The 24,509-nt window shown below is 44.9% G+C and overlaps 1 long non-coding RNA gene across 1 annotated transcript in view; it reads left to right on the plus strand.

The window, feature by feature from the left end:
* The first annotated feature begins 2,562 nt into the window (after positions 1 to 2,562).
* The window catches only part of LOC141981932 (uncharacterized), a 35,428-nt gene continuing 13,481 nt past the window's right edge, over positions 2,563 to 24,509 (plus strand). The window contains exons 1-2 of the long non-coding RNA XR_012637934.1: positions 2,563 to 2,700; positions 9,279 to 9,669. This is a non-coding gene — a long non-coding RNA (uncharacterized LOC141981932). The remainder of the gene's footprint in view (positions 2,701 to 9,278; positions 9,670 to 24,509) is intronic.

Consider the following 24,509-nt stretch of genomic DNA (forward strand, 5'->3'; position numbering starts at 1 on the left):
GTCACCTGTCTCGGGGCAAGGACAGTTGTCCCACCCTTGCTCGGACTGGGGGTGTTAATGCTGCACAGGCCCCTGCCATCCACTGTGATAGCCCTAGCAAGCCAGTTTGCCTAAATGTGTCACCCATCAGTTTTATGGGGCCCTACCAGGCCAAAGTCTTTCCAACCCTTCCTCAAGGATGGGGGCCCCCTAGGACTGGAGGTCCCGTCCTTTTGCTGGATTAGAAAGAAGACTCTGTGTCCATCCCAATTCATCCTTTTATACCAAAAGCCCTTATCTCTGGAGAACCCAGCATGGTCTATGGTATATGTAAACCTCTCCAGGGGATGGTACCTCTGCAGTTGTTTAGTCTCAGTGAGTCACCTTAATCATCTACTGTTTTGAGTTCCTGAAGAAGCCATTGTGACCCTTCCATGGAGCAGAACACAATCACACATAAACAATCCATCATTCTAATACACAGGTCCCCAAAGATACTGCATGGGGTTGCAATATCTGCCACAGATGTATCTCATGAATCTGGCATTGGAATTTCCCTGGTGCTGAGATGTTGCGTTAAAGATGGGCAGGAAGCTATATCAGCCAAAATCTGTGATGAAAGTTCAAAGGGCTTGTCTACATACAAATTGCTACAGCAGCACTGCTGCAGGGCTTCAGTGAAGAAGCTACCTACATGCATGGTGTCAGCATAGGCAATCAACCTCCTTGAGAGGTGGAATTCTCCCATTGACCTAGTGCTGTCTATACCAGAGGCTAGTTGGGTTTAACTGCATTGCTCAGGGGTGTGTGTATTTTTTACACCCCTGAATGACATAGTTATGATAACCTAATTTCCTAGTATAGACCAGGCCTAAGTTATGATGATATTTCCCACCCCTGAGCAATGTATTTATACAGACATAGGTCTGTAGTATAGACCTGGCCTTACATTCTAATAGGACAAGGAGCCATCTGCAACTGAAAGCCTGCAAAGCACTCTTAACATTAGCAGTATCATCATCCATTAATGGGGTGTGGTTTTCTGGCAAACACTGCCAGCCTGTGATATTTCCTTGCAAGGTTGTTAAGGAATAATAATAAAATGAAATAAGTGAGAGTGTGTGTGAGAGAGAGAGTATGAATGTGTGTTATTGATATGTAGCGGATATGAGATTTGCCAGAACCAAAGTCGCAGATCTGAAGATCCCCAACCTTTGAGAAAATTCAGGTGTGACTCTGAATTTTGCAGTTCAGGCCAATCTGTAAGAAAGACAGCTAGATCTATGAAATACATGAACATGTACATTGCTTCCAAGTATCATTTCAAATGTGGATTCCTAGAGGTTCTTTAGACATCTCTGTAGTTTTACTCTATGTCTGTTGTATGTTCGTGCTGTCATAGGCGCTGACTTTTACTTTTCCCCAGGAAAAAGGACTTTTACTCCACCCCTGCTCTGCCCAGAGGCCCCACCCTGACTCCAACCCTTCCCCCAAGGCCCCCCCTTCACTCCGCCTTTTCCCACCCCACTCTGCCCCTTCCCCAAGGCCCCCGCTCACCCGCTGCTCTCCACCCTCCCCCAAGCCACCCAACAGCTGATCAGCAGAGCCAATGAATAGCTGTGGCTGGTGGGTGCTGAGCACCCCTGGAGTCAGCACCAATAAGGGCTATTGTCTCTTGCCCTGTCACTTTGACATATGTAAAAAATAGGACATTTTTCTACGACGTTAATTTTAGATTCAGTGGCAGGGATGTTCCCTGTTTCCCCTTGATAATTAGAGTGATTGGGGAGCTGGGTGAGTGTTCCCCAGAACATGGTGAGAATGAGGGGACAGAGGGATGCTGATATTCAGATCACTCCACAGACCTATGGAGAGAGCAGGCATATCTATCCCACTGGCAGATGGAGAGGGATGGAAAAAACAGGAGCTTCATGTGGCTCTGCTACTGGACCTGTTGCTGTTACGGTAATTCTGTCCTAGCAGCAGGAGAGTTACAGCACTAGAATGGGACTACGGACAACAGAATCTCAATTCATCATTTATATCCCGATGCTCCAGGCTGACCTCTCTTTCCCCAGTATCCTCTGCTGTAATATGGGCCATTGCATTTCACAGTCTTCAGAAGCTCTCTCTAGCTGATTGGCTGAACCAAGCAACTACATTTAACTTTTATCCTTGTTTAACTTCAAAAACTTTGGATTCAATCAGCTTTTCACATCTGAATCCCATTTCTTGGTGCCAATTCCTCTTGCTCACTCTTTATTTCAATTATGTGGAATTCTCAAGACCTTTTTGAACCTGGTTTATCATTTCCTGCTGTTTTATTGCAAAGTCATATAGGATTCACTGGGCTGACATTTCCAAATCGTGTACACCTTTGATTGTATCAGTGACCAAAATATGCTTTCACATATGCCTTGGCTAGATCATTATAACCAAAGTCCTGCGCACTTTGCAGTTTCACAGCTCCAGGCACCTGTCCTCTGACCCAGCAAGTCTCCCTTCAAATTTGTTAATTATTTATGTTTTTTTCAAAAACATTACCTTTCTATACTCACAAAACTTGCTCTGAGCAAATGTTCCCTCTTGTAAAATCATATTCATGCTCCCTCCATATGTTTCCTTTTTCCTCTCTCCTTGTCACTTGGCACGTCCACTTCACATGCTGTTTCTCATTTGCTCCTGAAGGGTGGAATAGTTTCATTGAGGCCATCTGTAAAGGTGAGTTTCTCTGCTCAAAACGTGTAAGCTCAAAACATGTTTCTATTTTAATTAACGTTAGAGTTTTACTTGTTTTGTAAGGCCAAATCTTCAAAAGTGTGGGTAGGTGCACATTTGCTCACCCCCACTATACACGTATCATTGAGGTATTTGTGCTTCTAAACTGGGTCTGCATAAACGGCCATATATATTTTTTGCACACGCTTTTGAAAATATGGCTCTGAATGTTTTATTGTGCCTCATGTTTAAAGCAATTTTTGTGTGTAATGATTTTGTTTATTGCCACATTAGTAGAATATAGTATGACTAAAATTGCATGATTGAATTCTTAGTGGCAACTTTTTGTGATCTACAATAACTTTCTGATCCCACAAACCTGGGGCTGAACCAGCTCCTGGCATAATTTACAGCAGCCTAAGGACTGCTCCAAATTGTGGCAGGTGGAGTGGTCCCTGGTCTCATAGGTAGGGCCCTACCAAATTCACAGTCTATTTTGGTCAATTTCATGGTCACAGGATTTTAAAAATTGTAAATTTCATGATTTCAGCTATTTAAATCTGTAATTTCCTGGTGATGTAATTGTAGGGGTCCTGACCCAAAAAGGAGTTGTAGGGGGCGGGGGTCACAAGATTATTGTAGGAGGGGGGTGTTACTGCTACCCTTACTTCTGCACTGTTGCGGGTGGCGGCACTGCCTTCAGTGCTGAGAAGCTGGAGAGCGGCAGCTGCTGGCCAGGAGCCCAGCTTTGAAGGCAGAGCCGCTGCCAGCAGCAGCGCAGAAGTAAGGAAGGCCTGGTATGGTGTTGCCACCCTTACTTCTGTACTGCTGCCTGCAGAGCTGGGCCCTCAGCAAGCAGCCACTGCTCTCCGGTTGCTCAGCTCTGAAGGCAGCAGCGCAGAAGTAAGGAGGGCATGGTCTGGTATTGCCACCCTTACTTCTGCACTGCTGCTGGCAGGGCGCTGCCTTCAGAGCTGGACGCCTGGCCAACAGTTGCCACTCTCTGGCCGACCAGCTCTGAAGGCAGTGCAGAAGTAAGGGTGGCAATACCGAGACCCCCTAAAATAAGCTTGTGACCCCTTGCAACTCCCTTTTGAGTCAGGACCCCCAATTTGAGAAACCCTGGTCTCCCCTGTGAAATCTGTATAGTATAGGGTAAAAAAACACAAAAGACCAGATTTCACAGCGGAAGACCAGATATTATGGTCCATGACACATTTTTCACAGCCGTGAATTTGGTAGGGCCCTACCCATAGGGATTGCTCCACCCATGGAGGATTGGCTGGAGCACTGTGCACCCTGTGGTCTGGCCTCCAAGACACCCCCAGCATGTAGAAGGTGAATAGAATAGCCAAATCTGAATTCTGCAGCTGGGGCTAAACTTTCCCCCCAGTATCTGGGCTCAGCCCTGGAGACTTCCATGAGATCCCCTCTCCCAGGATGCAGCAGTATCAGAGCTGTCCCACAGTCACTACTTCAGGCTTAGAGCTAGATAGCCAGCAGAGTCTGAACACTCCCAGTCAGTGTAGGGTTATGGCAGGTGGATTTGTCCAGAGGCACATTCAGTGGAGCCATTTCAGAGCTTTCCGAGCAATCCCTGCTGAACCTCTGCAGGGAGACAGTAGTATGCCATGGTAAGTTGTATCAAATGCTGCAACAGGCCTACGAGGACTAGGATCAATGTCCTTCGCATGCACCACCAGTGTTAAACTCTATACCATGACCTGGCCTGAACCCCAGCTGGGAGAAGGGCAGTTGATATGTGTTCTTGGACGTGGTTCTTCACTAGCTTCTCAAGTAACTTGTTCAAAAATTGGAGGCTTGAGACAGGGAGGTGGTTTATGAGGTCTGCTGAGACCACAGAGGTAAAATTGGCTGGGCTATGGCTTCCTTCAGGGGGGATGGTAGGTTTCCCTCTTTAAAGCTGGAGCCAGAGCCCCAGATTCTGCAGAAGTCTGCTCAGTGCACTTCCCTAATCCTGGAGCCATCCATCAATGCAACTTAGAGGAGCCTCAGGGTTTCTCAGAATTACACTGTGAGTAATGGCCTTTAAGGGATTGTTACACCAACTGAGGAATGTGGGGGGAACACCCAAGATGGTTCCTACACTAAGGTATCTGTGGAGGGGGTGGTGTAGAGCAGTTACACTAGCTTTATGCTACACAGAGATTCCTCTATATCAGAGGAAATCTGCAGCTGGCCTGATACCCTGGCTTTCCAGATGCAGGGGCTAAGGATCTGGCCCATGGTGTTGGTAATCTCTGTCAGTAGGGATGCTAAGGGCCCCTGAGTGCCAGGCATGAAGGACATAGGCCCAGTTTCTTTCAGAAGTTCATTAGGATGAAGGTTATTCCCTCTCCAAGGAAAGTGCTTACTCCTCAACAGCTGCTAATTTTAGCATTACATAGTCAACCCTTCCCTGGTCCCATGCCCAGAGCCAAAATCCCCATGCAGCCCAACTGGCATACTCACTATGCAACCAAACTCAGTCTCAACGGAACGAATCAGGACTCCTATAGCTAACTGACAGGCAAGAAACTCTGAAGGTGCTGCATAGCCCTAAGGAAACATCTCCCAGGCTGAAACTTCATTCTGGAGCTCAGCCAGGAGTCCATAAAGCCAAAAATCCCTCACCCCCAACCCCCCAAAGTCACATCCTCTTAAGATTGGAGGCAAAGCTCAAGGAGCAAGAGGACCCCATCTGACCCCACCCTCCCCCTCTCCCCCATTCTCCTCCAACACACTGTTCTTCCTAGACACTGGTGGGGGGAACCAGGGTTTCTCCTTTCCCAGAAACAGCAGGGAGGAGAGACCAGGCTTTACTTTACAATGCTTTTACTTGCATTGAAGAATGTGTCATTCTTGGATACTGATGCACTAAGTCCAGCTGCTGACACCGTGTATTCAAACTCCCAACCTATTAATTATTTGCTGAATGCCAACAGTGTGCTCACTGTCATGCAATGCATGGGCCGGGCCCAAAGTGTTTCCATTTTAAGAGGGCACATGTAGGCAACAATTAAAGTGTTCAAAGCACAACTGGCTTTGGATTTTGGTTTGGGTTCATACTTTGTGAACCATTCCATCTCTAAGGGTGAGGCCACTGGCAGGCCCCAGGGGAGAAGGGAGGCTTGGGGCGGGATTTGAGAGAGAAGAGGGTAGGGAAGAGCATGTTGTGAAGTAAACTATTCCAGATAAAAATTGGGGTATGGTGGGAACAGATGTGACAATCTTGCTCTAAACAGTTACCCAGGAAAGACCGAGCCTTAGGGAATGTCTGCACTGGAGCTGGTGGTGCCATTTCCAGCTCAGGTAGATGGACATACTCTAGCTTTGATTGAGCCTGCGTGCTAAAAATAGCAGCTTAGCCAGGGCTGCACGGGCAGCAGGAAGAACTAGCCACTTTAAGTATGTACCTGGGGTTTCAGATGGGGTCCCACCACCTGTGCAGCTGCCCTGAAACTGATATTTTCAGCGTGCTCGCTCACTCAGATGTAGCATCCACCCCAGCTGGAAATTACGCCTCCAGCTCCAGCGTAGATATACCCTTAAAGTGACCCATCAGCACAGGACCTCAGGATCCATGCCTTCCCCAGCTGTTGTTTAGATCGATAAAAGCACTGGTGGTTTCTGGAGTCTGAACAGTCACTTGGGGCTGCTCTCTGTCAGATTGTTCAGTGAATGCACATGAGAGACTATCTATTCATGCAGGCTGCAGGTCCACTGGCAAAAGAGGTCTTATTTTTATGGACCTTGACCTTTGTTGAAAGTCGCACTGCACTGGCTTTGGGTGCACAGTTTAGTACATTATGCCTGGGACTCAATATATTTAGGTTTGATTCCCTGTTCTCCCACAGACTTCCTGTGTGCCTTCAGGCAAGTCACTTGATCCTCTCTGGACCTCATTTCCTCATCTGTCAAATGGAGATAATAGTTCCTCCCTCCCTACCTCACAGAAGTGTTGTGAGAATCACTACAGTAAGGTTGTGGGGTGCTTAGATACTACCATGAGAGGGGGCCACATAAGTAACTAAAAGATAGAAAAAGAGACATCTTAGATATCTCTAAATGAGCACCCAAATCAGTAGCAAATTTTTAAATTTAACATCTTGTGTTACGTTTTCACAAATTCTGCCCTACACTTTTCTGACTCAAGCCATTCCTCTAAACTGCACCTCTTAAAAGAAAAATTAATCATTACCCATGGGTGATCAGCTGTAGAGGGCCAGTCCCTTCTGCAAGGGGCTCAGCACCTCACAGAATCAAGCCCTAGAAGTCCTGCATCTGAGCTTCCGTCATGTAATTTTATACCCCATACAAATCTTGTTTTAAAAAAAAAAAAAAAAAAAAACACACACACAAGGAAATAATATAGGGGGGAAAAGTGTGCGTGAGATTAAATTTTTTTCTTTTGTTCAAACAAATATAAATGCTTTAAAGTGTGAAATTTGTCTTGCTTGGTTGGCTTGTTTTTTTCTGTGCTCTGGTTAATCACGAAAGGAAAACAGGACTTAAATGGAGAGATCATACAGTAAACGTCCCCGCAGGGTAGGCAGGAAAGCTACTGTAACTCTCTGAAATAAAGCACGGGGATGCCCTTAGGAAAAGGTTCAGAAAGCGACAGGAATCTGAATGTTTATGAATAAATAAATCTCAACTACTATTTTAAAGGTTGACATTGCCAACTTTTCAAAACCCTCTCTAGGGACGCATCCCAGTTGGGAAGAGACCAAGAACAATTTAATGGGAAATAAATTGGTAAAGATATTTTCTATGCAAAGCCAGAAGTGGATTAATTCTGACAGGATGACCCCCTTCTCTATCTTCTCTCCCTCCTTTTGCATACCATTGGTCTTCCTTGGGCTTCTCCTCTGGGGGATGTTACATGGGATTCACTTTACAGTAGAACCTCAGAGTTAAGAACACCAGAGTTACAAACTGACTGGTCAATTACACACCTCATTTGGAACTGGAAGTACACAATCAGGCGGCAGCAGACACACACACACAAATACAGTACAGGATTGTGTTAAAATTAAACTACTAAAAAACCAAAGAGAAAGTTTAAAAATATATATATTTGAAAAGGTAAGGAAACTGTTTCTGTGCTTGTTTCATTTAAATTAAGATAGTTGAAAGCATCCTTTTTCTTCTGCATAGTAAAGTTTCAAAGCTGAATTAAGTCTATGTTCAGTTGTAAACTTTTGAAAGAAAAACCTTAACGTTTTGTTCAGAGTTACAAACAATCTCCATTCCTGAGGTGGTGTTAACTCTGAGGTTCTACTGTACTTTGTTCACTTGGAAGGGCCTTGCGTTCACACACAACTTTTTTAAAAAAGCATTATTTGGCATGGTGGGTCACAGCTATTGCTGGGCAATTTTTTTTTGTCCAGTGTACAGTCCACTCATCACTCTGTGTCCCTCTTGTGGCCAGGCATGGTGCTGCAGCTCTCTGATGGGGCTAGTGCCCTCTGTCAATGGTAGCTCTAGCAGTGTGGCGGTTTCTCTGCCTGGTAACTCATCCAGTGATTCCTCCTCAGGCCAGGTCACAATTTTTAGTCCACCCCTTTCCAGGCCACAGTTCCAAACTAAAAATCCCCAAAATGTATAGCACAAAACAAATCCTTCCATCCTCTGGCTCTTCCTCAGTCAGTCCTCAGTTCAGCCTGCTGTCCCCTTGCTGGGCCTGACAACCATTGGGGAAGACTTATATGCCACCTCTTTGGGGCCAGCAGGGGAACCCAGTCCCACCTTCTACTCTGGGTTCCGTCCCAGGGCCCTTTACCCATAGTGCAGTTTACCCTGGGCCACATCCTACCTAGCCTTTTAACTTCCCCTCTGGATCTCCCAGCCTCCTTCCTGTTTGATCAGGGTCTTCCTCAGGTCTTCCTGCTTCGAGAGTTTTTCCTAGTGTCTTCCCTGCTTGATATTTCTACCTGGCTCTCTCTCCAGCTACGTTTCACCACCACTTAAGCCTGGCTTTTCATGGGGAATAGCTTGATTTCCCCTCAGGTGGGGCTCACTCTGCAAACTGGTTGGCTTAAGCCCTGGCTCTCCAGCCCACTGGGCAACCACCCTGTTATATCCAGCAAATACTGAAGTCACTGAAAAATGTATTTTGGGGGGCACTGAAACTATTCACAAACTCAGATCAAATTCTGTAAATAGTTTTGGCTGAAAAAAACTAAAACCAAAACTTCTGGAAATGTCTAAATGATTCATTCTGAATCTACTCTCCAAAACAAAATGCCAGTTTGAACAGACATTCCCAAGTAGTTTGCTCAAAGTGAACAAAATATTTTTGGGTTCTTATTTCATCAAGAAAAAAAAAGTTTCAGTTCTAAACAAACTGAATTTTCAGTTCGGCTACTGAACCAAAAAAATCAATGATTCATTCAGCTCTAGTGGCAGCAAGTAATGCTCTTTTGAACAGAAGTAACTCCACTTCACAGAGAGTTTGCTTCAAGGTTTGCGTGGATACATACCGAACTAATCAGCTTCTGATAGTCCTCCCAGTACTATTCCACAATGCATTGCTTCACACCTGAATCAGCCTGTCTGTGTACCCTTCATCACTCCAGGATCATCTTGACCAGATGTCATCTCTTCGCTTAAATGCAAGAAGGAAGCCAGGAGTGTCCCTTTTTGATACCAGCTAACAAGTGAGTTCACACACCCAGAGTCACATACCTCAGTTAATGCTCTCCACTACCTGCCCATACTATCAAAAACTGAACTGTATTTTTGAGAGTGATGCCACCACCGCACCCAACAACAATATAGGGGACAGTTATCCACAAAGCACACCAGACAATGTGGCAAGCACCCACGAACACACTGAAAACTCCCTGGACTCTATAGCGGGAGGTCTGACCAGGAGATTTTTGTGTATGACATGGCAGATCTGAACACGACATTAAGAATCTCATGTGGACAGTCAGCTTGAAAATGCTGTGGAGCAGAGTTCTACCAGTAAGTATTAAAAGCTATATTACAGTACTACTGCAAGGGGAATTTAAACTACTTTTTCTGGGTCGTGGTTGTCCACCGCCATATTGGCGGAAGGTAGGAGCCTCATTCTAGCTGCTCACCTTTTAACTTTCCACCCCCGCATAGCATGCTCAAAATGGCACCTGTGCCAGAGATTTAAAACTATAAAGGTTAGTTTCCCTGCAGTATAAAATCCCACAACCACCAGTCTTGTTTGCTGCCTCCATACCCTCCCTTCCCAAGCTGCTTCCTCCCTCCTTCTCCATCCACCACAGCCACACTCCTCTCTTACTCAAGATGGCCACGCTCCCTAGGTTAAAAAGAAGTCAAACACACTGCAGGCATGTTTATTGAAGAGGCAGATGCAGAAAGAGAAAAAGCAATAGAAAAAAGTACTTTAGCTCACAGCTACATTACTGCACTCAGCTTTTAGCTGAGGTGAGACTTTTGTCAAATAAATAGCCCAAATCAGGCTACTGAGACATTTCAAAATGCACAAAGATTTTACAGTGCTATAAGGCATTCATTGACATCTGAACAGCAAAATTCTATTAATTTTGCAGTGTGCTTTATGCTCCTTTGTGGGTATCAGAAGAGAACACAAGGCAAAGTCGGTGCACTGTGTAACCTTTCTGCCTGCTGGAGTCAGCAGGAACCAGGGCCAGGTTCAATATCTAGGGGTTCCTTTTCAACAATACAACACAGAACCAGCTCGAGCCCCCAGCCCGTAACCTTGGAAAATTGCACACGACCCCTGGGGTGCCTCTGAGAGGCAATACTTCCCCACTTGCAAGCACAGAGTCTGAGTGTAGAAAAGAAACTTTTAATGAAAGGAGGGAAGTCACCCGACATTAATTAGGGAAATGCCGTAAGTGGGATTCTTAATCATAAAACTGTGAGTAGGTCACCCACCCCAGAGTGCGTGGGGTAGTGTCTTCTGCCTCATGTTCTTGAGTTTTACAACCAAAAGTTCCTTTTCTGTGGCCCTCTCTGCTCCCTCACCATACCCCACTCACAGTGGGTGTCCTTGAGGATCCAGGGTTCAGAGGTGCATCTGTATGAGTTCACTTCCCACCCGGGGAAGAAGCCACCTTGCTTGCTCCGCCATCTGAGCACTTGCTCTGGCTGCCCACCTCGCCAGCCATGGTTCCCCTCAGTTGGCTGCCCCGCCAGCCACTCATCCCACTCCCACCAAGCAACTGTCAGTTACCTTCTGCTGCCACCTGCCTCTCTGCTGTGACCTCTGCAGGTCAGTCGCATAGTGATTATCAGCTTTTAGTGATTTTCAGCTTTTGGTAGGCTGGGCAGAAACGCTGTCCCACCACAAGTGATTTCAGCAATCATTTAAGCATTTAAAATAACAAAGGCTCCTAATGGAGCCTATTTAGCTCTATCTTTGAACAGTGGGGAAGAACAGGTTAAACCAGACTGGGGACCTATAGGAAGAGTCCACATCTCCTGGCTGGGACACCTGTCCCCACCCCTCTTACTTTCACATGTTGGATCATATTAAAGAAGTTCTGTATTAAAATCACAAATGAGTTTGATTCCCCATAGTTTAAATTCCAGGGTATTACTAATTAAGAGGTCTCTTGGTTTTTGGTACTGTTTCTCTCCCTCTGTATGTGAAACTTGCAAGCTGCTAATTGCGTTAGTACATTCTAAGACAGAGTCTGTTCTCAAAGCAATTCACAGAGAGAGACTCAAAGCAATACTCTAACAACAGACACAGCACCCAGAGACTCCCCGCCCTTTTGTTGTATTAACAATTGTGATTAAAATAGAGATAGAGGATGTATGTGGACGGATGCTTGGTGTGGATAACAACTGAATGATCAGGGAGGTGCCAGCCTAAGAATCCAGTGTCCATCGGCTGAAGAAGGCGTCAAGTGGAAATAACCAGAGGACCCCCGGAGGGCAGACTGGAATCCACCCAACAGCCTCAAGAATGGGAGAACCAAAGAACAAGATAACTTCTTGGAGCCGTCAGGAATGTGCTATCTGCTGATTGATTCAGCAACAGCATGATGAAGCAATTCCCATAGACTGGCATAGGAAGAAATTCCTATAAAAATAGACTCTTAAAAAGTGAGAACTTTGGGGTCTGATTCTGCAAACCAACTTCCAGGAGCATCAGATGAGCATCTGACAAGGCCCTGCTCCCTCCTCATGTCCAGGCCACCTGGCCAGTGGCTTGGCATGAGCAACTCTAAGGCTGGTAACTATGATGACAACCTTGCAGAACCTCTGTGTGTGTGTGTGTGTGTGTGTGTGTGTGTGTGTGTGAATGTGTGAATAAATATGAGATTGAATGGAATGTTATAGCTATAACTAACTGCTTACTATGATAACAACCTTGCAGAACCTGTGTGTGTGTGTGTGTGTGTTTGTATGAATGAATGAGTGAATAAAGATGAGATTGAATGGAATGTTACAGCTGTAACTAACTGCTTACTATGATTCTTTCTGTATTCACAATAAATGTGGTATTTTGCCTTTTTCCCTTTAATAAGATCCTGCTGGTTTTTAATTTATTGGTACAACATTTTGGTGGAGAATTGCGAAAGGGGGAATATTGGTAAAAAACCTCAGTTATTGTAAATATTGGTGTGCACACCGCCAGCTCTAGTGAGCTAGGCATTTCTATTAGGTTAACCAGACCTGCTGGCCTCCGAGAAGGTAGCAGGGGACCTGCTGGCCTCCGAGAAGGTAGCAGGAAAAACAGATTAAACCAGACCTGCTGGCCTCCGAGAAGGTAGCAGGGGACCTGCTGGCCTCCGAGAAGGTAGCAGGAAAAACAGATTAAACCAGACCTGCTGGCCTCCGAGAAGGTAGCAGGGGACCTGCTGGCCTCCGAGAAGGTAGCAGGAAAAACAGATTAAACCAGACCTGCTGGCCTCCGAGAAGGTAGCAGGGGACCTGCTGGCCTCCGAGAAGGTAGCAGGAAAAACAGATTAAACCAGACCTGCTGGCCTCCGAGAAGGTAGCAGGGGACCTGCTGGCCTCCGAGAAGGTAGCAGGGAAGAACAGGTTAACCGGACCGGCTGGCCTCCGAGAAGGTAGCAGGGAGAAATAGGTTAACCAGACCTGCTGGCCTCCGGGAAGGTAGCAGGGGACCTGCTGGCCTCCGGGAAGGTAGCAGGGGAAAAACGCATAGATTAAGCTATGATTTCAGAATCTAGGCTGTGTCACTTGCTAAGTAATACCAGCAGTGACAAAGAGATTGAAATATCCATGTTAAGATGTTTAAAAGAAAACAGGGTAAGCCAGTACCAGAGGGAGGAATGGAGTCAGAAGGAACTCCAACCTCACCTTTTGTTAAAGAAATTACACCTTTTAAACAAAACCTTCAAAAATTTGGGCACAGTCCTTGGACTAAACAAGCCCTAGCTGATCTCTGCACTATTTCGGACCTAGAGGATAGATTGGCTCAGTATATCCTCATATACAAACCTTCTAGTGCTGCCAAAAGAGATGCAGCAGCAATTTGGTTGTTGTGGGAGGCATGTAAGGATTCTTCCCTCCGCTTGTCTTCATGTAAAGAGGAAAAGGCACAAACGGAAAAGGGAGCAGACAATTGGAAGGTGCTGGCTACAAATACCCAAAGCCAGCTGAAAATAGTGAAAGAGGCACTCCAGGAATACAAAAAGAGTGAAAAAGTTAACTCTGCAGAGGCTGGAGGGAGGCAGGTAAAGGGGGAGAAGGTCCTATGTATGGCACCCCCAGGCATAATTACAAAGAGAAAGAGTAAAAAAAAAAAAAGTTAACTCTGCAGAGGCTGGAGGGAATTAAGCAGCTAAACTTTGTGAAAATGTTAAAAAGGAAAAAAAAGTGTTAGAGAAAGAGCATTCTTGGTTTCTTTGCAGCCATTCTGAGGGAAAAATGGGCCCTTTTCCAAAGGAATGTCTGTAAATTAGCCAGGCAAAATAAACTGATTAAAATCATTTGACTGGACAATTTAGTCAAATTTGCTAAAAGAACATAAGGGGGTTCTATTGGAACTTAACTGCCTCAAATGTATAAAGGGAATGTAAGATGTAAAAAAACAGAGCAACGTGGAAGGGATGTTAAAGAAAAGAAAATGTGTATGTATCTATCTGTGTGTGTGTAAATATGTAAAGTTCTAAGGACCAGTTGGTTTTGTTTTTGTTTTAAATAATGCCACTAAAAATCCATTTGACTCTTTAATTCAAAGTTGCAAAACTGACAGACCTTTTTGCTAGACACAGGTAATTAGTGCTGTTTGGCTTTGGGATTTGGCATTCAACCCTTAAAAGGTAACTCAATGCTTTACAAAATTTAAAATGTTTTTAAGTTGTGGCTGCAGCTGGGCAGTCAAAATCAGGAGAATATAAAAAAAAAAATTCTCTCGATTCTTTTTGTTTGTTTGTTTGTTTTTGTAACAAAATAACAGATGAGAGTTGTAGAAAAAAAATTAAAAAAACAGTGCCTCTGAAGCAACAGCAGGGGTGAGGTGCACAAAACAAAAAGAAGCAATGTGAGAAACACTGAGTCTTAAAATGGCTCTGAGTAATCAGACTGTCACTTTGATAAAGGTACATGAAACCTCTGCAAGCAAAAAAAAAGGAATAGTGACACCTTATGTAAAAATGGATCTGGATAATGTTATAGAAGTTAAACTATGGAAGGAATGTGCATTTGCCCCAGAACATGTGCAGGGTATATTGTAGAAGGGGCAAAAGAAATGCAAACATACCATGCTACTTAATTAAAATGCTATTAGGGCTCCAAAGGGAGCCACAATAGGTTGGGTTTTCTTTTTCAGATTGCTGTGTGTTTTGGAAGCAGAAGTTAAAAGTAATCAAAACTCTGGTGAAAGCTGATTGTGTCCCTTTTAAGATAGAGTCTCTGAGCTGCTGATGGCTTTAAATCCAAAAGCAGGAAGCTTCTGTGAAAATGCAAATTACCTAAATGATAAAGGAAGGAAAGAACTAGCAGCACAAAGGAGCTGCAGATAAAGGACACACCTGGTCAGCAAACAAATTGCCTAAATAAAAGGCATGGGATAACAAGATAATTTTAATAAATTTAATGATAATAAGTATCCCTGTAACAACGTATAGTGTGTATGATTTTTGGAAAAACCCTTTAAGGTCGTATGGTAATGATGCTTCTCAGTTATTACCTGTAAATAAAACTTAAAGCTTAACACAGCAGGAAAAACATTATAAACTTGGTCTGCTGTATAAGAAGGAAAACTCAGGGATTTAATGACTAAACAGTGGGATAATTTCCCCATAACCCTTAAAAGATAAAAGCCATTGAAACCTGGCCCACCTATAGAACAAAAACAGGAAAATGTGGGGGCAATTCCTCTGTTTTGCCTGCAATCAGCAAGGGTATTTGTAAAAGAAATATTTTAAGCAATAATCTGCCACCCCAAAAGGGGTAGAAACATGTTCTTTTTGTCTTTCAGAAAAATCAGGAAAAGCTGATGCCAGCTGAAAAGTAACCCAATACCATGAATCTACTGTCACAATAGAAATTGTGTTTTGTGTTCTATGTTTTGTCTTGTGTTTTGTCTTGTTGCTAGCACTGTTGTGTGTTAAAAAAAAAAAAAAAAAAAAAAAAAAGATACTGAAGACCTGCAGGAACTTAAAAATAAATTAAGCTCTCTGTCCCAGCTACAGGACAGCCTGATACAAAAACAAGTACATGCCAACGTAGACTTGGTCCAAATTGGTCTGGGTAACCTAAAAGGCCGATGGAATCTTTAGTAATGGCTTAATACTACCACATGACTTATCCATTAAAAAAAAATATTAGAAATAGGAAACTACACAGCCATAGCTCTGGGATGCACTGAAATGCAGATACTTGCACGAGCTACTTTGGAACACAAAATGTTCTGCGTCATATTGGGAAATATTAAGGGTTTGATGCATTTGTTAAAACAAAGAAAGAGATCATTGTTTGACACTTATCAACATGAATGGATGCAATATGTTTCCAGTATTGTGAAACCAGACTTGTTAATGGGAGAAATTGTTGTCAAAATTGCACACCAACAGTCCCTGGAGGCAAAGGTATTGAAGGTTAACCCACTCCCCATATTACACATGGGATCCTTCTGGCTACCCTGGACCTTGAGCCAGTGGGCTGGGGAGGGAGGGAAGCTATTGGACACTAGAGGTTGTACCGAATGGACTCCTCAAAAGTGGGTGTGCCTCACCTTGCCTGTTGCCCCAGAACCTTGTAGTAAAGATACATCACTAGGATCGTGTATGTGGCATGAATTGGAATCACAAACTCAAATTGCCTCACAGTACCTTCTCTTGAATTGGCTACATAGAAAGTGACACTGACGATTATAAATCTTAGTGTCAAAAGGGGGATTATGTTGGATCATATTAAAGAAGTTCTGTATTAAAATCACAAATGAGTTTGATTCCCCATAGTTTAAATTCCAGGGTATTACTAATTAAGAGGTCTCTTGGTTTTTGGTACTGTTTCTCTCCCTCTGTATGTGAAACTTGCAAGCTGCTAATTGCGTTAGTACATTCTAAGACAGAGTCTGTTCTCAAAGCAATTCACAGAGAGAGACTCAAAGCAATACTCTAACAACAGACACAGCACCCAGAGACTCCCCGCCCTTTTGTTGTATTAACAATTGTGATTAAAATAGAGATAGAGGATGTATGTGGACGGATGCTTGGTGTGGATAACAACTGAATGATCAGGGAGGTGCCAGCCTAAGAATCCAGTGTCCATCGGCTGAAGAAGGCGTCAAGTGGAAATAACCAGAGGACCCCCGGAGGGCAGACTGGAATCCACCCAACAGCCTCAAGAATGGGAGAACCAAAGAACAAGATAACTTCTTGGAGCCGTCAGGAATGTGCTATCTGCTGATTGATTCAGCAACAGCATGATGAAGCAATTCCCATAGACTGGCATAGGAAGAAATTCCTATAAAAATAGACTCTTAAAAAGTGAGAACTTTGGGGTCTGATTCTGCAAACCAACTTCCAGGAGCATCAGATGAGCATCTGACAAGGCCCTGCTCCCTCCTCATGTCCAGGCCACCTGGCCAGTGGCTTGGCATGAGCAACTCTAAGGCTGGTAACTATGATGACAACCTTGCAGAACCTCTGTGTGTGTGTGTGTGTGTGTGTGTGTGTGTGTGTGTGTGTGAATGTGTGAATAAATATGAGATTGAATGGAATGTTATAGCTATAACTAACTGCTTACTATGATAACAACCTTGCAGAACCTGTGTGTGTGTGTGTGTGTGTTTGTATGAATGAATGAGTGAATAAAGATGAGATTGAATGGAATGTTACAGCTGTAACTAACTGCTTACTATGATTCTTTCTGTATTCACAATAAATGTGGTATTTTGCCTTTTTCCCTTTAATAAGATCCTGCTGGTTTTTAATTTATTGGTATAACACACAGGGGTATGACATTCAAGCCCCTGGGTTAACAAATGTCCCCTGGGTTAACAAGGTCCTTTCAGCTGAGGGTGATCCCCCTCATTTGGGACAGGTTAAGCACAGTTCTATTCATACAATGAAGACAACAACAACGATAACAACATGTCACTGCTCCTGCATTCAGTACTAAAGTGATTTGTAACCCAATACCAGCCAAAGTTGATGACTTTGAACAACACAGCTTCTATCTGCTGGATATCTTGGCAGAGTAGGTGTGTTCAGTTCATGTAAATACAATGTGCTCCTGAAGTCATTCGCCCTCCCAGCTAGCTGTCGGAGGAGAACTCATTCAGACCCTGCTTACATCTATTTTGGTGCACACATTGCAAGCCCATGTAGCTCTCTTGGGACTGTCAATACACTTAGTGGTTCCCTTCCACTCCAGCACCAACTGGGGAGACACCATGCTGGTAAATAGCAGTGCTGTGTATCTTCCTGGTTTGCCCACTGTCTTTGTCACAAGACCTTTCTCTGTGTCCTGGGGGGACTCAACAGAGGGTAAGGTCCTCCAATGTAAAGACAGCCAGCAGAGGTGCACATCAAATTATTAACTTGCCTCTGATGACCTAACCACCTAAAACCAAGTGTCCGGGGAAAGACTTCATAAGCCCAGGAAGCAGAAAGGAAGCTGCGTCTCCCAGAATGAATGGAGGAATTCTCACTTCATTAATGCTCACAGTGGTCTGAGGAATAAAAGTTCCCTTGCTCATTCCACCAAACAGGCCTGAGTTTCTAAAGATCCTGGCACCATGAACCTTTCCAGACCACCCCACATGAATACTGGTGAACATTCCACAGGGATGAGCCAGGCCTTGCAGCAATATGGAGAAATAGTCCTTCCTGTTGATAAAGTCTTTGGCCTGGTGTGGAGGGGAAGAATAGGCATGTGCATCTCACCCACAGCACTTATACAGTTCGGGAACCCCATCCATGCAAAGCCATCAAACTCCTGTGCATTGCCAAGCTTTAGGACACAGCACAGCAGCACCTTCCTTGGAGCATTGCAAACCTGCAGGACAACAGCCCCAGCAGTGGATCTACCAACACCAAAGCAGTTAGCTACTGCCTGGTAGCCATTGCGGGCAGTTACCTTCCAGGTGGTGATGGCAACATGCGCCTGCACATTGAGGGGAGCTCTCATGTTGGTGTTCTGACGCTGCAGCTCCAGAGTGAGTTCTGCACAGATTTCCAGGAAAGCTGCCTTTGTCGTTTTAAAATTCTGCCACCGTTGCTGGTTGTCTCAATGTCACATTGCTACCGTGTCCCACCAATCCCGGCTAGCTGGCCAAGCTTTGGAAGTGGTGTTTCACTGAGTAACGCTGCTCCAGACACATGCACCAACTTTTCAAAGTGCCGGGGGAGGAAAGGGGTGCTCCAGCCCTGGCTCTGCCCCAGGCCTCGCCCCACTCCTTCTCCCAAGTCCCCACCCCACCTCTTCCCACCCCATCTCATCCCATCCCATCCCATCCCCAAAGCATGCTGCATCCTTGCTCTTCCCCCCCTCCCTCCCAACCTCCTGCATGCTGTGAAACAGCTGATTGCAGCAGGCAGGAGGCACGGGGAAGAAGAGGGAGGCGCTGACCTGGGGGCCCACCAGCGGCGGGAGGCGCTGGGGGAAAGCTGATGGGGGGGCTGATGGTGGGTGCTCAGCACCCTCTGTTTTTTCCCCATGGGTGCTCCAGTCCCAGAGTACCCATAGAGTCAGCACCTATGGCTCCAGATAAATGCTTTGCAGAAGTAACTTCTCAATTTCATCCTCTTGCTCCTCCTCCATTAGCCGTATGACTGTGGGATACAAAGCCACAGATCCAAATCCATCCACCCACATGACTGCCAATGCACGTGCATTAGCCTGCTCATATTAATAGCTCAACAGAGGTCCTCCAAGTTGCCAGATAGCAGTTCGAACATGGCTCTGGCAAAATTAATGGATGATAGAAGAGGAATCAAAGGAGACTGCTAGTTTGACCTCCACCCCCACAATTTCTGAAATTCTGAGAAAAGCCACAGACCATAGAACTGGGCAGCAGAACACAGCCCCATGGGATATCTGCCCGAATGCTCAGCAGTTGATTCAAACAAGCGCAGAGCTATGAGTGCACAGTGATTAACAAGTACCTTAATCTGGTTTAAATGGTGTGGATGCACATCAGTTTGATATAGTTAAATTGGTGCACTTGGAGTGAACTGCTTAATGAGATGTAACATCCCTGTGTAGACAAGCCCCTCAACTGTAAGCATGTTGGTAGACAAGGGCCCCAATCCTGTGGGGCCTCTGCGCACTACTGGAATATAAGTGTTTACTAACTATAATTAACTCCTGTGAGCACAAGTGTGCCTTTAAATTAGTAGAGAGTGCTCCAGTGGGCCCTTCAGGAGGCACCTGATCTGATTCTCCTCTCATTTCACCAGTGGAGTTACACAAACACAAAAGAGAGGCGGATCAGATCTATTGTGCCTCAAACAGGCAGAATGCCTCCAAGAGCACAGGGGGAGCATGGGTGATGTGCCACCCTTTGATAAGTAAGAGATTCTTCCCAAAGCCCAGTCCAAATCGTGCCTTTGACTCAGTTTCCCTCTCGCCAATAGTCAGTCACCATCTTCCAGTGCTTTTTAAGTTGCTGAGGTGACTAACTCATGAAAGTCCACCTCTTCCAGAGTAATCAAAGTCCCAAACAAAAACACAAGCACTCCCCCCACCCAATCTTCTGTCCACAACTTCATGCAAGACACAACCCTTTCACTTCCCCTCTGTTCCAACAGACCTCTGCCCTTCTCATGGGGCCCAGGAGGCTAGAAGCTGGGCCCAATCATTCTCTTTGCCTTTTCCATCATTGGTAGAGATGGCTGCGCTGCCTCACAAGCTGGCAGCATAGCAGGAGCCCGCACCCACCCTCTACTATGAGGATCCTAGGATTCCTAAAGAAGTGGACTGTCTACCCCCATTACCTAACTGCCCTCTCTCTCCTTCCTAGGGCCTCTTCCCTACATTCCCAGCCTAGGCCTCTTCACTGGTCCTTTCCTGGCTGGTCTTCCACTCTTTCACAGTGCACTGACTCCCAGTCCTGCTCTCCCTGGAGTTTCTCTCGGATTAAGTCACAGGTTGACCCCATTAAAGTGCCAGTGTAACCCATGTGCCTAGTAGGGAGATCTCTCTTTAAGAGACCCCTGCAGGGAGGTAGGAGTGAGTTGTGTCTGGGTCATTGTTGCTAGGCAGATTAAGCACTCCCAACTCCAGAAGCTTCTGGCTGTGGTGTGGTAGGTTTGGGTCTGCTCCAATAGGTTCCCTGTTGCTGGAGTCGGACTCCATGAGGTAAGCAGTCAGGGCAGCTGCGTTGCAGAAGGCCATGTGCCCTGTGTGAGTTGGGAGAAGCTGAGCCCAGGAGCAGAAAGCAGGTTGTTGTCCCTAACTCCGAAGCATTTTACAGCAGGGTTTTCTTTTAATCTATACACTTAACTTCATGGTTGGTTAATCAGTCAGCTGACAGGCTAGCAGTGATTTCAGCAGAGGAACAGTCTGCATGGATTCCAACTGAAGATTCCCAGTGGAGGGAAGTTGTTTTAGACTCAGCAGACAGTATAGATTTGGTGATCAAAGTGATCTAACTAAGACTCAGGTGAACAAAACCTATGCTTCTGGGAACTTTCAGTTTCTTCTCACTGTATTTCTGTGGGGACTGAACTGTTCAGATTTTAATTTGTCTTCTTTATTTATGTTTATGTATAACTGTGAAAGTAATGTCTGTGGATTATAAAATAGCCATATCATGCTGTAAAAATTAGATTTGTTTCTTTATCATAAGTTATTTAATTAAATTCATTTCTTTAGTTCCTTTTGGGACTTGAATGTGGGGAGGTTGACCCGGTGCAATCCTTGCTGAAAATCCTTAGAGGCTGAACTCGGAGTCCAGCTAGTTTCTATGGGAGTTGGGTTTTTGTAAGGCACTGGAGATGGGAAATTAAGTGAACTCTAGGGCACCCAAAGCTTACACCAGCTCATCCTATGACAATACATCATGCACTCCTACTGTGTGGGGCCAGCTCTGCCATGGCATCTTATTGTAATGGCCAAGGCAGAGACAGGCCAGTAGTGTCCTCTGGGCCAAGGTCAAAGGCAGGAGTCAGGAGCAAGACAGGGCAAAAGACAAGGCCTGTAGCAGTAGCAAGCCAGAGTCTACGTTGTTACTTAGATGGCTCCCTCGGGCAAATTCCTGCTTTAAATAGTTGGTTTGGACCAATCAAATGGCCTCAGGGTTCCATCGGTCTGGCCTCTTTGGGTGGTACTTTCTGTGGTGCCTAACCATCCAGAGATTGGTCAGGTGCTGCTTTGCTTGGCACCTACTGGTGACATGGAGGCATTGGTCACACAGGACCCCACAACCCCATATAGGACCATGAATCTAACGGTCCTTATCCACTCTCAGAGTACGCACCAGCACAGGTGCTAGACTTGTGCTCCCTGAAACCAAGAAGTGCATTTGGACCCCACTTGTGCACAAGTGTCATCACAGGGCTGCATAGTAGTAAGCCCTATGTAATGTATGGCATCTCTCTCACCTGTTTTATGATAGAGGGGAAGAGGAAGGAGCTGTATAGAGAAACTTGAGCTGTTCTGTGTTTGTGTGTATGTCTGCTTCAGTCTCATCCTATAAAATATTACCGAACACAGTGCCAGAAAACATAACAGATCTCAGCTAACTGGGCTCTCACAGAATAAATACAAGATTTTCCTGGCAGAAGTAGTAGCTGTGAAGAAACCAGAAATAATAGTGTTGCTCGAAGGCTTTGCCAGGCCCCAGGCAAGAATTCTAAAGCAAACTCTCCATTCAAATAAAAAGAAAAATCAATAAATATACCGTGGCACGATGGATGGCAGAAGGTTGGGTGAGAAATTCAGAACTGTGTGTGGTTCTTGCAATTGCCGTCTTTCAAATGAAATGGAATGTAAAGAATTGTTTTGCCCTGGCCATGTACCGTAAGGCTCCTCCCAGCCCCCAATCATCCCAGGTGGGAAATACTGGAAGCTGTGAATGTGTACACAGCGCGTGGCTCTGAAAAACAAAGACATGAGAGTGAAGACAAGCTGGGGAAATGAACGTGGGTCCCATATTGACCAAATTAGAGGTCAAAGCACGTGAATTCCATGGTGACTGGTGCTGTAGAAAGCCTGAGAAGTGGGAAGCTAAGAACAGGAAGAGGAATGGCGTTGGCAGGTATACGCACCCAACTAGGCACAGAAGATGTACTGCCTAGATACCACAGGGATGGGCACCCTAGAAATAGAGAGAGTTCAAAGACATTAGGAAAAATGGAAATTCTCTGAATAGTACTCATGTCACAGTCGACTAGATCAAATGTGATAGAGTAGGTACAAGTTTTGTAAACCAGATCTAGGAGACTTTTTGGTAAGACAAGGAAGCCCTTAATTCTAAAAGCTGGGCTCTCTCAGTTCATGTCCAATCCTATTGCCCTGGATCCACTGTGACCACCAATATCAGGAGTAAACAATGGGCTGGGCAATCAAGAGGGGAAAAATATATGAACCCTTCCATGATCAGCCCTCTTTGCATTTTCCAAGCTACAGCTGTGTACATGGTGGGTTTCAGTTCAACAGTCCCCAAATTCAGGATGACAGTGTCATAACCAAGGGCATTCATGTCTCTACACAACATGACAAGGTCTGTCATGACCCTGTCCCAGGAGACTCGATGTTCTGGGATGGAATCCCATGCCTGTATGGGTGTTTTATAGGTCCTGCCCCCTGGGATCCTCCTCAACCTCTGCTGCAAAAGTTGCTCTCTCCACAAGGAAAAAAAGACACTTCTTTTTAAAAGGAAAACCTAGATTCTCCTTTCCAGTCCGATTCTGCCAAGCTGCGGGGCTTAGGGACATGAACTTTGCATGACCCAAAGGCTACCACCCTGCTACCAGAGATAATACTGGTATAACAACTGTGTCGAGACCAGGCAGCATAACTATTTTAGTTGGAGTTTTCTTTTAACGACTGAGGACAGAACAAGTAGTAACAGGCTTAAATTGCAGCAAGGGAAATTTAGGTTAGACATTAGGAAAAACTTCCTCACTGTCAGGGTAGTTAAGCACTGGAACAAGTTACCTAGGGAGGTTGTAGAATCTCCGTCATTATCTAACCGTTCTTCAAAACCTCCAAATACCTCTCAGGGATGATCCAGATAAAATTTAGTCCTGCCACAGTGCAGGGGCCTGAACTAGATGGCCTGTCTAGGTCCTTTCCAGTCCTACATTTCTGTGATTGCTATAACTGTACCAGTAATATGCTTTTTGTGTAGACATGGCCTGAGTGTAACTTGCTAATTTCAGACCACAATGATAAAGGCTACTAAATGGTGGGGTGGGGTGGCATTTTTACACCATTAACCACCACTATTATCTGCTCCTATGAAGGCTAAGTGTTTCCAAAATGAACATCTATAGTTAGACAACTAAATAAGTAGGAGTGACACAATATACCCCTGTATTAACACCCTACACATTATTATAATAATCTTTGTACAAAGTATGCCTTATTTGGTATCATTTGAAAACTCATAATTTGCTGATTATTGTCCTAATAAAATTTATGTGGCGGCATTGTATGTGAAGGTATAAGTTCCCCTGTATGTTGTTATAAACACATTCCAAAACCCACAGTCCTGCCAAAACTGAGGTTGGCAAACAGGTCTGTTCTAAATAACGGAATGTGTGCTCTGCTTAATTTGCACTTAAGCAGTAAACAGTCATCAGGCAGGAAGGGAAACAAAGGAAGCTCAAACAGGTGAGAAAAAAGCAATAGAGAGCATCCTTCCCCATAGACTTTTTAATCTCCTGGTGCTCAGCTGGAAATGTTTTTCAAGAGGGGGACTGAAACTATAAAAAGAAGGGACAAACACCCCAAGGCACCCCTCTCTCTCTCTCTGCCCATCACAATCACTGCACCTGAAGCGACATAGGAAGCCTCCACTGGACTCTGGGAGAAAGGGTCCTGACCTACAGGATTTGGTCCATAAGACTGCTGAAAGCATGTGGTGAGAAAACTTTGCTTGGAATTTAACATAGTTTGTTAAGTTAGGCAGCGGTAAGCGTTTTATCTTCATTTTTCTTCTAACCATTTCCGGCTTGTATGGCTTATTACTTGTACTCACTTAAAATCTCTCTTTGTAGTTAGTAAACTTGTTTTATTAATTCAGTGTGTTTAAGTTGAAGTCTGGAAAACTTCATTTGGGGTGACAAGTTGTGTGCATATTATTTTTTAAAGAAATAACAGACTTGATATAACTTGTATTCTCCAGGAGAGAGCTGGGCAGTACAGGACATAAATTTCAGGGGGAGGGGGGAGAGGGAGAATAAGAC

The sequence above is a fragment of the Natator depressus genome, chromosome 1 (assembly GCF_965152275.1).
Source record: "Natator depressus isolate rNatDep1 chromosome 1, rNatDep2.hap1, whole genome shotgun sequence".
Lineage (NCBI taxonomy): Eukaryota > Metazoa > Chordata > Testudines > Cheloniidae > Natator > Natator depressus.